Consider the following 13,100-nt stretch of genomic DNA (forward strand, 5'->3'; position numbering starts at 1 on the left):
ATAAAACCTTACAAATCTATAAAGGGAAGAAAAGGTTTCCTGAAGCCTCAAAAAGCTAGATACTGAGACAAGGGATGTAAGGATATTTGTGGAAAAGGACACCTTGTAAAAATCTGAAGACTGAATGTTTTCTTTTGGGTTTTAATTAACTCCAGAACAAATACACTTTTGCAAGTGGGTTGCTATTCATCTCAGAAGAAACAGTCTCCTAGACTTTTAGGATTTCTTTTTGCCTGAGCTGAACTGAGTATGCCTCTACTATGCTTGTTAAACAATTACAGTTGATATGCCTATAAAATGATATTCTCTAAATGCACTACTGTCCTGCTTAAAAATTATTGTTAAAGGGGAAAAAAAGAGACACTTTTTTTTTTTGGGGGGGGGGGGGGGGGGCAGAAGGGTGGTACTACTGAATTGTTAATTATTCCTGAATATAACAAATTACCAAAACTAATTGTTCTAGTATCTTTTCTACTTTAGAGGACTTCAAGCATATTCTGTGATGTGCACAGCTATCTTAAGTGATTTTGCTTAAGAGCAAGCTATTTTGCTATCTTAAAATTTTTACCTTTATGCCACTGTATATGTTAAACAAAACACGTTTGCAACTGCAGTTGCTTAAGCTAGCATATTTTATTTCACATTTTTGGTGAGCTGGGTCTGTACATGCAGTCAGTCAACTTTTCCTTGTGTGTCTTAACATCGAGTCTCCAACACTTTACTTACTATTTCGCAGCGCTGTCCTTTCTACATACTACTTTAAGATGCTGAGAAAGAGGTTTCAGTTGTTTGTTTTCCTTATGAGCAGTAGTTTGCAGTAATGCAGGCTTTGTATGAGGACTGTCTTTGCCAACGACTGTACTAGAGTTTGTGTCTGGTGAGAAGTTATTTTCTTTACCCTCATCCAAATAAAGAAGATACTTGCATTAAAAAGGAAAAAAAGCCTGATGCTGACCTTGTTTATAACATACTATCTGAGGTTGAATGTATTCTTTCCTTGTCTTCCCTTTGTACTGTTAGCCAAACCTGTGTACTCTCATTTCTGTGACTAATCTCTGTGACTTGAATGGCAGTTTGAGGTGGTTGTCTTCTTAAATTTAATGAGCACATCAGTTTAATTTTTCTATCCAATTTACTGAAACACCAGTCTGACTGAATTTTATTTTCTTTCACTGTAATATTCAGTCTTCCTCTTTTATCCTCAAACATAAAGATTTATTATCATAGTATTATTTCTAAAAGAGATTGGAATAGCAGAACTAAGACAACTTTTCCTAGCTCTCATCAGCTAAAGGATGTTTTAGTTTGATCCACTTGTAAATGGTACAAATTTGTGTGTAAGGCAGCCAAAGGCAGATGCATGTATCTTTGCTTATTCTTATGAGACTAAGACTACAAGACTTAGGAGCAAAAGTTGGACTGGGCCAAAAATAAGGATAAAAAGAACTCTGTGGAAAGCAACAGCTCCTTGAAGGCTGTTGAAGAAATGTGACAAGGAGCGAGACCTTTGGTGGTGTTTTGTTTTGTTTTGCTTGGTTTTTGTTTGTTTGTTTTTATGTAAGAGTGCTTTTTTTTTAAAAAAAGAAGTTAGCAGTCATTGACTGAGGTGGCTGTGTAGCTTACATCTTCAGAAACAAGCAAATAACTTGTTAATAATAGTCTATGAGAAACTCTTCAAATTTAGTGAGCTGCATTATCTGTCAACTTGCAAAGGTTACATGGATTTAGAAATCCAGTCAAAGCACAAAATCATAGCTTGTCTTTTAAGCTAAATATAGTCCTATTCTAAGTGGCTTGGTGGAAAGGAGGGGCTTCAGCATTACCACCTGTGGGAATTCTCAAAGGGGGCCTGATTCCTTAGAGTGCCTAGTTTGGTTCCTACCTTTAAGTTACTGTTTACGTTTACAAATCTTGGTCTTTGCTTTTGTAAGGACTGCTTTGATTGGGGGCAGGGGGGGGAAACAAACTTCTGGTTGTATCACAATTGTACTATGAGGGTACTTGAGTCTGTGGAGAATCTAACAGAGTGACACAGCAGGTAGTCCTACTGAGTTTATTCCAATCTTTGGTATCTTATAACCAGAGTTTCTCACTTTGCACTTTTGTCTCTGCATATAGCAGGAATAATGTTTCTTTTGCAGCTTCTAATAAACAGTAATGCTGTGTGTCACTTAGTATGAGAGTTAATGTTTTTTAGCAGAAAAGTTTGCTTATACTTAAGGAATTATTGTAAGCACATATGACAACACTGAAGAAGGATTTTTTTTTTTTTTTTAAAAGGGAAATAAATCTTCTGCTAGCAAGGACACTATAATTCAGTTTAACCATGGGATACTCCAGCCATTATAAGTATGTTGCCAGCAAACCGCAGCTGTACAGCATATGATTTTAGATAAATATGCTTGCACTGGTAAGCTTCTCAATTTATAGCATATATGTCATAAAATCTTTACTGTAGTTACAAGTGTAGATATTTTATTGAATGGCATTAATAGCCTGAATGATACTTAAGGGGTGGTACTAAAAAATTGGTTACTCAGCTGTTTGACTTGAGTTCTATTTACCAAGAATGTAGACAGGGAGGGCTGGGGTCACTTGTGGACTGGAAGGGGATAGGATTGGCTGGGAGCAGGAAGGAAAGGCACCAACTGTAGTCATAGGAATAATCTGGAGAAAAGACAGCTTTTTGGAGATCATCAGATAGAAAATGAGGGTGAAGGGGGAAAGGTGGAGACTAACTGTAAGAATTGGAGGCAACTGACCTACGTATGTGCGGAAAGAAGTGATGATATTGGAGAGATGAAGAGAGTGCCTAGAGGGAGGGAGTGAAAGCCCTACAGTGAGAGGTAAGAGAAAATAGCTGCAAGGTTAACAATAATAGGTTCTGCACTTTAAGTTATGCCTTCTGTCTGAAAAAAAAAATAGCAAAAATGTGATGCCCAAAGCCCCAGTTGATCTTAACAATTCTGAAAATCAGTGTGCTCAATGCCTTAAAAAAACTACCCTTCAAATGACACAAAGCAAAGTGGCCAGATAAAGTAACCTCTCTTGTTCCCCTCACACACCACACAACTGTCTTGCAGGACCCAATAATATAACACTGAAAAGGATAAACTAATGAATATCTACTTTTCATGCTTCACAAAGGGGAAAGTAGAAAAATATTTTGTGCAGTGGAAATCTTATGCTTCAAATACAGACTCCTCCTCTGTCCTGAGAAGCTTTGGCAAACAGGAAGTATTAAAGGACTAATCATTAGGAATTTGTTCAATTGTGTTCCTTTCATAGAAGTACGAATTAGGATTTAATTATCTTATATAGCCCTCTAGGAAGTTGTCTTTCAAATATCTCATTTCTTTGTCTTGCTATCTGAGTGTCATCATCAAGCGTTTCTCTTAACAAAGAGCGTTCAGAAAATGCAGTCCAATGCTTGCTGATACTAGAAACCATTTTTGGGGAGAGCTCAGTTCTACAGTTCCTGCTCTTTCATGTAGAACAGGTACAAAGTGTTTTCCCCCACTTTGATTAAAATCCACGCATTTGCATTCCAAGCAGATTCTACCTTCTTACATGGTCTTCAAGAAATGTAGGACCAAATGTATTGGCAATTATGATATAAATGTATAGAGGATGTATAAGAAATCAGAATTCAGCTGTTAAAAGTACAATTAGATGAAACACAAGGAAAATGAAATGTCAAATATAATGCATTCCAAATGATCTTTTGGAAAAGGGAATGCTAAATCTTAGCTAACAGATTAAATATGAAAAGAAAAACAGACACAACTTCTGTCTCAAATTAAAATAGCAACATAAAATGATTCCAGCTGTCCAATGGAGTATGATATAGCCACACCAAACATTTTGGCCTAGCTCCTGGTTGTATCTGAACTGTGTACAGCACAATGTGGGGAAGGAGGGAAGCAGAAATTCTTTAAAGCTGCCTTTTGTGCTTCTTTTCTTACAAACTTCCAGTCTACTGCATAAAGAACAGCGGACTCAGAACTTCCCAGTTCTTCACTCTCTAACAAGCATTCTGCATGAGCTGATTTGGCAGATGGTGGCTTCTGTTTTCCCTTCTTCCTTTCAGGCCTGTAGAATGTGTTGGAGGAGGCAGGAAAGAGTAAATCCTGATAAGGGCATCCTGTAACTCTTATGCTGTAGAAATATTCAAGAGCTGGGATCGCCATTGTTCCTAGCTGCTGCATTTCTGAAGAGTGGTATTTGAGATGTCTAACAACTATGGTTATTCATGTGTTAAAATGGTTGTATTGTAGTCTGAGGAGATGGTAATTAAATTATGAAAAAACATAAATGAACCATATCATGCTAGCTGAGACATCCTGTGACTTTTTTTTTTTTTTAATCAAACTTAAGCAGTATCCCATCCCATGAACTGCTTACTCATGTAAGAATCTTTCTTGAAACAAATAGGTCACTTTCCCACTGCCATACTACAAGCCCACGTGTGGGACTTTTTCAAACATTTACGTCCTTCATTTCTGCTCTCCTGCTAAGAACACCTGGAGAGAGTCACATTGGCTTCTGACATTGTCTTTTTTTGTCAGGGTTCTCTGACCAGGTAGTGACCTGTACTATGCACTGAAGAGAAGTTAGGTTTGGAGAAAGACAAATTATAAAGCTGTAGCTCATCTTTGAATGTTACCTCAGTGTGTTACTCTTTCACCTGAATGCAAGTGAGCCACTTCTTAGATCAGATATTCTGAAGAAGGATCAACAGAGGATGATGGCAGAAGCATGAAACTAGCATGTTTTTCTCCCTGGCTTTGGTTATTTTATTCCTGGTTTCCAAGAGAAGCTGGTTCACTGCCTGGAAACAGGGAAAGAGTGACAGAAAGAGAAATATGATGTGATATAACCTCCAGTTATAAGAGAATAACCTGAAACAAAATATGCTTTTAAGATTTTTTTTTCTAAGGCTGATCAATTGTAATGTAGAAAATGTTTTAGTGTATGTCATTTATCTTATTTTAATGTTCTCATTTTGACTTGTCAAATGCTGTAATAAAACAGAAAACATTTTTGCTTGTATGACATCTAGCACGGAATAGTCTAAGATGCGAATTTAAAGTAAAAATAGTCATTATAGAAGAAACTGAGGCTAATTTTTTACTAGAGCTGCTTATCAATGATTAATGTTTTCCTGCAGTTTCCTAGAGTTCCTACTCCTTGTTTATTAGTTGCCTTTTGTCATGTTACAGACTATTTAATTAACAGAAGGAAAAAAACACTAACAATAGAATTTGTGTCTGAAAAAGTATAGGAGGTAAAGTTGGCCAGAATTTTATATCCTTATATCCTTCCCCTTACAATGTTGATGCAAAGGTAGGAAAACTAGACCCTGTGTCAACTACTCTTATGACTGTGACAGAAAAGCCTGTATATCAGGTGAAAGCCAATACATATGGAAAATGCCGAGGAGATGGTCTACCAGGCCATTTGCTCTGCTACACTGCTGCTTTCCTGAAGAAAATCTCAGAAGGATCATGCAATCAAGAGAATAGGCAATTCTAATTTTTATTTGTTCACACATAAAATGTGGTTGAAGTTAATGGAAATTAATACAGCATATCAATGTATGTACACATGCATTATTTTAATAGATTTTCCTAGAACATTAGTTTTTTTTAAACATATTTTTAATTAACTCATATATTTAATAATAATTTAAAAAAATATCACCAATAAAGTATTTCAGTGATGCTTCATTTACTTTAAAGTTAGTATAATTATATTTTGGGGACAAGTCTTTAGTAAGTTGTTTGGAAAACACCAGGATCATGTAACAGAAACACTGAAAGAAATGTATCCAGATGATGCTTCAGATAAAAAGATACAGAAGCAAAGAAACATGCTAGGTGTTAATGTCAGAAAACATTGCTTCATTTATTCATTCATTCCAGAAGAACAAAGAGAGATTGAAATAGTAGAAATGAAAAGTATTGCTTGATGTTTAAATAAACATTAACACTTGAAAAAATGCTACCATTGAAAAAAATGTTTGTCAGATTTTTGTGTGAATATTTTAACTAATTAATAATAAAAAAAAAAAACACCACCAACAACAAAAACAGAAACCAACTATTTTAATGTAGTGGAAATATAAAATATATCAAAGCATGTTTTCATATTTAATTCCTGAGATGAAGATAGGTAGAGTATAGAATGTAGAAAAGGGCCTGTTGACATAAAAAATATCCTCCTGCAATTTTCTGTTACTCCAGCCAGATCAATGCCTTGATCCAATTCATCTTCCAGTCAATTCTTTATGAGGTCAAGTTTTTATGAGGCCATGAGACAGGGGGATAAGAGCAAACATCCAAAGTGGGAGGAGGAATAAGGCAATAGGCATTGAATATTGGCACTACAGATGTGTCTGTGCTCTCAGGTAGTTACTCTAGTTCTGAAATCTACACTATTCCAATTATTTGTTTAAACTTAATATAAATATTTCATCTACAAGTAGCAAGGACAGATAATAAAAGAAGACAGTAAATATTCTGAATAAGAACAGATGCAACAGACATGTCACAATATTAAATAGGCAGTGTTGCTAGAGTCTGGGGAAAAATTAAACACAGGATTCACTTATATTCTATTTCATAAAAGTGATACACATGGTTAGGGAAGGAAAAAATGTATTTATAAACTGATGGGCTCTGAGCCAGTCATTACTGATCTAGAACAATATCCTGGGGTTCCATAGCTGCATGTAAACATCAATTTAATGTCCAGTAGCAGTGAGTAAAACTATGTTGAGTTATGAGAAAAGAAACAGAAAGCAGAACAGACATCTTCATGTCATTGTATACATACATGACAGTCTATGTGCAAGTTTGTTCTGCCAATCTCAAAAAAAAAAAAGATGTAATAGAATTGGAAATGATTCAGAAAAGACTCACAAAATTGATCAGAGACTTGGAATGACTTTGACAGAGGAAGTGACTGATTAGAATAAAGATTCTTCAGCCTGGAAAAGAAGCAATTCTGAGATGTTATATGAGATGCCTAAAGAAGCCATGGGGAAATTTCATAGCATCCAGAAGATGGGTAAGAAATAGTTGTACATCTTCCAATAGTGGACATCAGATGAAGATACCATAGCTTAAAACCAAATGAAACAAGGATTTTCCCTAAAAATAGTTAAATTTTGGAATACCTTGATATGGGATACCGTGCATGCTCAAAATTTATATTGCTTTAAAGGAAGACTGGACATATTCATAGGCAAGAAATCCATTACAGGTAAATTAGAATACATAGAAATCACATTTACCGTGAAATGTGTTTGGGTTTCAAGTACTATGGGCAGAACATTAGGGATGATGTACTTAGTCTCTTCTTATAACTTGCTATTCTTAAAAGTTCATTTCTTCTTACATTCTTATTTCCTGGGCATCCACTTTGGGCCACTGTCAGAGGCAGGATATTGGGCTCGTCTAAGCCTGTACAGTTATTCTCATAATTTATATGCAGTTAAAATCTCTGTGACCTTTCTGATGACTGGAAGTGACATAACAGGTAGAAGTTCTATAAGCTGACAAGACAGGATGAAGGAATTCATGTATTTTCCACAGCCCAAAGGCGGAGTTAGCTCCACATTTGAATTTACTAACTCTACCTTTATTTTACATTTATATGTTAAGTAAATATTTTGCTGGTGACCTGAATAAAGTTATATCAGATCTTTGATTATGTCATTAAAAAAACAACTGAAACCTCATATTTGTGGCTATGATGTCATTGAAAAATTTCTATATGTTTAGCCAATGCATGTAGCTGATATCATTATTATAGTTACTGTAACACCTGAGCTTTTTTATACAAAAGCGCCATAGTCTCTTTTTTGTGTTTTCTCCATTTCTTCCTTCTTCCCTAACCACTCTATGAATAAGGCTCTGCTCCACTCTTCCAAAAGTGGTAACTCTTTATTGTTTTTCACCATTAACTTTCTCCAGTATCTGTTGGAGCAAAGGTACAATACTCTTTATTATGATGCTGGTAACAAACAAGGCCATTTAATTTCACAGTTGACATTAATTATTTTACAAAAATCCCCCACACACACCTTTTCTTTTTTTCTTTTTTTTTTTTTTTTTCCCTAAACCTGAACAGATGGGTAACATGGACTGCATCTAACTAATCCCTTTAAGAACACATCATATCTATGGTACAGTAATACTCTTAATTCCACATATCAGGCTTTTATACTTCCTTTTTTCTTAGTGCTCAGGTTTATTCAGGTTTCATGCCATTATTGATGTCACTGGTGAATGCTATCAGTAATGGCAATAGCAGAAAATTTAGGGAATAAAGAACTCTATACATTACGATTTTGATCACCCTTTTTTACAACTTTATTGTTAGGACTAGCTGCCCAACTTTTAACAGCAGAAACACAGACAACTGAAGTACTATCACCATTTGAAGAGATTTTACAGTTTTCCAGGTGAAATCTGCAGGAAAAAAAAAAAAAAAGAAAAAAAACACCCTGAAATAGTGATTCTTGTGATCTTAAAAAGTGTGATTTGAAACTTATCTGTTCATATATTGAAATTTTAAATTATTGCTCTGCTCTCATTTTTGGAAGCAGAAATCATGGAGTCTTTTTTTGCTTGTTGTGAGTGCATGGTGTACTTTAAATGACGCTGAAACTCCCTTTTGATAAGATTTCAGTCTGCATTTTTTCACACTGACAGAAAATAACTCTTTGTAAGCTTCTTACAGTTTTGGAGAAAAATCACTAGATTTCATAATTTTTAAAGTAGACTGGCATCACCACAACTAGATGATCTATACAATTTATCTTTAGATTCTACTAAATTTTATATTCAATAGGTATTTACACATAAAAATCACTGGGAAAGCTTCTTATTTTTGCTCAGAAAAAATCCTAGAACTATACACAGATGATGCTGAGTTCATGATACCTTTAGTAAGTACTAAACAAAAAGCAAGATTTTTTTTTTCTGCTATTTCAATGCACTTCTTACAAGTGCTTCTGTCATTTTTTGAAAAAATAAACAAAACCTGACTTTACTTTCATTACTTGTTTAGTGAAGTCCAAGGTTCCTATTAGGCCAGGTGCCTGCTAGGTGTTCTCCCAGTGAGCCTTATAACTTAAAAGGCGATATTTTTTTTTCCATATTTTCTTATGTATGTGCCAGTTACTTCAGTTCTTTCAAAAGCCTCACAATTTTCAGGTCATGCCATATGCAGAGACCTCAGGAAAAGGCAAGGATAGCTAAATTTTAATGTATCCAAAAAGGGATAAAGCTATCGTGGTTTTAAATCTCAATTAGATCTATGTATATTGAGCAGAAATAGATTAATTTTTTCCTTCCTTTGAAGAAACAAATTTTTTTTTCCTTGCCTACTGTTAAGAAAACTCACCCATAGCCTCACAGTGTGCACCTGAAACTTGTGACCATAAATTCAACAGCGTTTTTTAGGATAGACCTTGTGCTGCAATTACATTATACGAGGTTTCCTGAGTCTCAGAACAAGCCTGTAAAGTATGTCATTTGTAGGCTTAAACCACATGGATGATCTAAGGAAGCTCTTTTCTGTCTTCCGTCATGTAATTCTGTTTTCTCTTACTCTTTTTTTTTTTTTTTTTCCTCCTCGTAAGCATGTGCAAAAATTAAGTGGGATGTTTCAGAACATTGTAATTTGCTGGAGATATCTTAGCACTCAGAAACTTCTTGGGGAAAGTGAGAATATCCTAGTAGATCCACTGCCAATTTGAAAATGTGTCTCACTAGTAAAATATTAAAAGTAAAATTATTCATAAACTGATAGTGTACTACCCAGGATGAGTGATGGACTCCACTGGGAGAATTGTTACCATGTATCTACTACAGTTTAGAAGTTTTGAAAGCTGATTTTCCACACTACTATTTCCCCTGGTTCTGTAAGGTCTGGCACACTTCAGGCAATTAAAAATTATGTAGAGTGTGAATACTTTTATTATGGGCAAAGGGATTTTGGTGCAGATACTGATCACATGTAGAAAGCTTGAGTTCATTAGCCTTTACTAGCTCTGTCTCAGCAGTAGCCCTGCAATGTCTGCAGAAAACTCTGTGTTGCTATACATTAGCTTATTGGCTTATTGTTTGCCTAGAGATAACTAATTAGCTCCCCAAAACCTAGTCTCTGAGAAGTGCAGTGCAAAGACATCTGACTGGCCCTGCATGTGGAGAGCAAGCTCTTGTCTCTGGGAGTTTATTAGTGCAAGCCTTGTGCATTTACATTCTCTCTCCTTACCATTTTCATGAACCCTCCTCAATTACCTGCTTGCCAGACAAAATATCTAGCCTACTGCATTTTGTGCAGTCTGTTCTAAAGCTTTCCGGGTGCCAGTTAAAATTTCAGCTTTGCTTGTTTCCATCCCAAAGCCACCAGTCAGTCTTCGCGGGTTTAGAATAGCTAACGCTGAAATGTAATGTGCAGCCATGCAGAATGACATTATGTCTGTTATACTTACAATTTCAGGGTTGAAATGTTATGGTGATGGGTACAGTATAGGAGCCTTTGCAGAACAGAATAATCAGAGTTTAATTGCCTGAACTGAATGTGGATGGAACACTGGGGGTGAGAAGAGTGCAGTAGTGAAAAGCAACATCTGATTCCAATTGCCAGATTTTAGCTAACTTTCCTAAGTTGAAGTATTTTTTGTAAATGTATAACGTCAAATATAGGAAATAATAAAAGGGAAAACAGAAATTACAGATATATAATTCTAAGAAAAGTCATATAGTGAGATTTCAGTTCATATGATTTTATGGAGAGTATGGCATAAAGTTTACTATTTCATATATACGTATTTTAGCTAGAATTTCATACGAGCAGAAGATACAGAACTAGCAGATGAATCTTGAGAACATCCAAAAGATTGTACTATAAACCAGATGTCACACCATGTCTGGAAACATTTAATTGTATCTGGAGCACATCATATCTTCTCCTGTGATTCTAACTAGAAGTTGCATTCTTTCCATTTTATTTGCAAGGCTGACTTAATATGAAATATGAATTAATGTTGTATTTGATACAAAATTAAGAAATACATATTTTGTCTTTGCTTAAGAAGGAGTCCAAAAGCCTAGAGGAATACATTAGTGATAACAATAGATGCCTATAAATACGTACCATTTATCATTTAGTTACTGTCAAGTAATAATAATAACAAAATAGTGTTTGGAAAAAAAATCACTTTTTCATTGGGCTGTTTTAGCTGAATATCTGTTAGGACTTATATTAAGGTTAAAAAAATATCAAATGAGGGACACCCAAGCTGTGATTCCGTACAAAATTTCTAAGGATTTCCAAAATTTCTTCTCTTCCTTGAAAAATACTGTATTTTGATTGTGAAGTATGGACATAGACTACCATTTTGTTTTTCTTGTAGCTATATATGATCTAAATGTTTTGAATAGAGTCCAGCTAGTATTTGAAATGTTGGCATCTGCTTTGAAATGAAACTTTTGAGGTTTTCCCATCGATAACGTATCTATGCAGTTATATTGTGATACTTAGTGAGAGAAGTGTTTTTTGCTTCTAAGTGCATTCTCATTCCAAATTTCAGATTTACTCTATATTTGGAGTTTGGAACAAATCATCTCTATGAATGACTCAACTTCAAAATGTTTTGTTTGCGCTGCAGAATATGATACATTCCCCATTGGGAAGTTGGTAATCTGGCACATTTAACTGGTTTTCCCACTGACTTACCAAGTGTTATGCAAGCGTCACTATCCCATGACTTGAACAGCTCCTGTTACTTTTACTTTAGATACTGAAACAGAGTGTTTAAAAACATCTTGTAAATAATAAGGCCTTCAGGAAAGTTAGGTGCATTATTTCAAGATTGCTGTAAGTGACACAAAGCTCTGTATGGAACGTACATGATTCCACTTTCTTTAAGTGTAAGTTATATGCCTTTATTGTTTTTTAAAAGACTATCTTTTTCTCTTGAAAATCTCTGAGAATGCAGTATGTCATTTAAGACCATGGTTTGGCTTTTGAATATGCTACGATCTGCAAAATATTTTCCTGAGGAAAAGGTGGATTACCCAACAGTAAAATGAACTTTCATTCTGTGGGTAAATAGAGATGAAGAGGAATAATTCGGAAACAAAATATGTTTTCAGTCCCAGGCCATATCGTCCAGGCGAATATACACATTATAAATCTGTCAGCCGCAGAAGATGAGTACTATCTGGAGGAAAGTAAAACCTTAAAAAAAAAAAAGAGACAGGAAAAAAAGAAGCAATACCAAATTAACAAAGTTCATTATCATCTAAGTCATTCAGATGGAGTAATGACGATTTGCATTAAGGAACTTCAGGGTGTGTGAGAATGACAGGAATACTTCTTTTAGGTAGGTTATTTTAAAACGCAAATCTCTATTAACCTTTTACAAAAAAAATGTGATGATTATATAGCCAATGAAGACTGCCCAATGCAAGGGAGTTTTGTACAGCAAAATGAACTATATTGTTTCCTTTTTGCATGCAAGGAGAACTAATATAACTGCATTGACTAGGACCAGCCTTTCTGACTTTTTCAAAAAGGAAATGCAAACAGAAAAGACCATGAAAGAGTCTGGAGGAAAAAGAGGCTGGTCTCTGGTTCTCCAGGATCAAGTAAAAGAAAACAACTGTTAATCCATTTGTTTAATTACATACTTCAGACTTCTACTAGGAAATAGACAGGTTTTTCTTTATCCCTTTTCACTGTATGGGAAATTGTAAAGAGGCAAGAGATTTTTATTTGTTTCATTAAATAGTTTTGTAAATAAACTATATGATACCAGGTCTGGAATCCATTTGACTGATATCACTACATCTGGCCATCCTGTCAGGGTGATTATGGCTGACGTGAAAACCGGTTGTAGTTTTTAAGCTCCCACTTCTGTAAACATTTCCTGTTCCACTGAGTTATTTTTGGAGTTTTAATGTGCAGTGATTCCAAAGAAGTAGTGCCAATGAGTAGAGTGTAAAAAGCAGTATTGAAAATCACTTACTTTAGCTTAGTAGAATATTATATAATAGATGGCAAAGTGCCTTTCAATGTAT

The 13,100-nt window shown here is 35.1% G+C and overlaps 1 protein-coding gene across 5 annotated transcripts in view; it reads left to right on the plus strand.

Moving 5' to 3' along the window:
* The window catches only part of WDR27 (WD repeat domain 27), a 132,460-nt gene that overhangs the window by 84,795 nt on the left and 34,565 nt on the right, over nt 1–13,100 (plus strand). For 3 of the 5 annotated variants that reach the window (XR_007157531.2, XR_007157529.2, XR_007157530.2), the window contains one exon: nt 2,281–2,410. The exons of the other annotated variants lie outside the window; for them this stretch is intronic. The gene's annotated coding sequence lies outside the window, so the exon portion shown is untranslated. The remainder of the gene's footprint in view (nt 1–2,280; nt 2,411–13,100) is intronic. 5 annotated transcript variants of the gene reach the window in all.

This window comes from Anser cygnoides, chromosome 3 (assembly GCF_040182565.1).
Source record: "Anser cygnoides isolate HZ-2024a breed goose chromosome 3, Taihu_goose_T2T_genome, whole genome shotgun sequence".
NCBI lineage: Eukaryota > Metazoa > Chordata > Aves > Anseriformes > Anatidae > Anser > Anser cygnoides.